Below are 2,356 nucleotides of genomic sequence, written 5' to 3'. Positions count from 1 at the left end.
CGTAAGTATATTTTAAAATGGATACACATTAAAGCTCCTCAAAGGCATAAGCTGATTTTTGTTTCCCCCCATTGCAGATTATCTGAAGTATGTGATCATGTTCACGTTTTTTTGCACTAAGAGTAAAGAAAAATAACAACAGTACTGTCATATGAAGATCCTATTCTTATTTTATCTGCATAATTTTTGTTCTCTCTTACAGTTGTGAAGCCAACCACCACCCAAAGCCCAGGACCCACAATACAGCAGTTCACAATGAACTTCACAATAACCAACCTCAGATTCACAACAGACCTGGGGACACCAAATTCGGCAAAATTCAAATCTACTGAGAAAATAATGCAACATTACGTAAGCCAAAGTCACGTTGTTTTTCACTGTAAATCACACAGTTTTTTGGGTTTCCTGTACTCACAAAGACTTTTCCTTGTTAGATTGACCCTCTGCTTCAGCACAGCAGCATTGGTCCCTATTTCACTGGCTGTAAAGTAATAGGATTCAGGTGAGAAATATAACTGAAAAATTAATCTCAAACTAAGTTGATTTCCTTATGTTTGACTGAGACTTCAGTAACACTTCTTTTCCTTTTTAAAGAAGTCGATATCGCTATTATAAAGCTTTTGTATGGCCCTTATCTTCGAAAGCCTTTTTCTTTATAACACCACATCTCAGTAATTTCTGCAGTTCATTGGAGAAGTGTGGACAGATTTTAATGGTTTGAGGTGTCTTTAATCACATCAGAAAAAGCACAGAATTTTGGAATAACAATCTCCATGATATTCAATTCCTCAGGTCAGTGAGGAATATGGATAACACAAGAGTAGACACCATCTGCAGCTACAGAAATGGCTCTGAAGTGGCCAAGTTTGATGAAGCTAAGGTTTACCAAGAACTAAGGAGCATCACAAACAGCATCACCAAATTAGGAATCTACAACCTGGACAACAAAAGCCTCTATATCAATGGTAAGTGCTTAATTTTCTCATTCCTTAAGGTGACCTTAAGGAAAAGGTGATCCCGCCAGAGCTGACTACATAATTTATGTGCATAAAATGAAGTACATCCTTCCAGGGACATTTTCAAAGATATTTTTGAAGATTAATTTCTATATTACATCAAAGAGCAACTTAATTTTAGTCTTGACCTCAGTCATACACCTGCATATTAACATTTCCCCTGATTTCTATCCCATCGGTATTTAAACAGTCGCACATTTATTTTCTCATTTCAGTCTTCACTATTATAAAAGCACCTTGTTCTGCTCAAGCAGCAGGTTGTTTGTTTAATAGATTCACACCCTCAGGGACTGGTGCTGATGATTCATACCCAAGTCATCCATTTAACCATCGCCTCTTCTCTTTGATTCTCTTAAGTGTATATTCTCTTACATAATGTTTCTCTTGAATTTCCTTTCCAGGTTACAACGAACAACTTGAGAGATCATGTAAGTGTTTTACCAAACTCATTCCAGGGCAAGCTATCAAAGGGGCAATGCACTTGGAAAATAAAAGATTTTTCAGAGTAGCATTGAAGTGTCCTGTGATTGGGAATGTCACTGAAAGTGAAGATAGCTTTTTTTTTTAAATAGCATGATCCTAATTGTTTTCCCCTTTGACTATAGCTCTGAGCATAGCTACTGCAGCAAGCCCAACATCCAAGCATTTCACATTGAATTTCACCTTGACCAACCTCCAGTACACTGCAGATCTGGATGCACCAAGTTCCCGCAAATTCATTTCCACAGTGAAAGTTATCAACCATTATGTAAGTTTGGCTCTAGTTTTGCCCACTTAGTGTTACCTGTGTGATCTTAATCCGCCTATATTAAACTCAGGACATGATTTCAAGTTCTCAGATACACTTCGGTTTGTATTTTCGTTTTGACAGATCGACCCTCTCTTCAAAAGTAGCAGCATAAGCTCTGCCTACACAGGATGTAAAGTGGTGAGATTTAGGTAAGATTCCTGAAAGTGCAATTAACCATTTATTTATCTGCTCTTATACACCTTGAATTTGCATAAGTTATCATAGTGGTTCTGATGCCAGAAAACAGAAGCCAGTGACACTTCCCTGTACTTTGATGATTTTCTTGCTGGCAAAATAAATTCTGCTATCTTAATGCCATTGCCATAATTCTCGAGAACCTGGTGAAAGATGTAGGAGCCCAATTGCACTGGCAGGTTTCTGTGCCTGTTGTTCCCAATCATACAAATTACACCAGGCATTCTGTAAGCATCATCAGTGTCCCAAAAAACTCTGATATTTTTACTTAGGTCTGGGACACACAGGGATCACACAGGCATAGATGCTGTCTGCAGCTACAAAAACAATGCCAGCCTTGCCAGGTTTGACAGAG

The sequence above is a fragment of the Apaloderma vittatum genome, unplaced genomic scaffold (assembly GCF_000703405.1).
Source record: "Apaloderma vittatum isolate BGI_N311 unplaced genomic scaffold, ASM70340v1 scaffold6874, whole genome shotgun sequence".
Taxonomy (NCBI): Eukaryota; Metazoa; Chordata; class Aves; order Trogoniformes; family Trogonidae; genus Apaloderma; species Apaloderma vittatum.
This window is presented reverse-complemented; position numbering follows the sequence as displayed.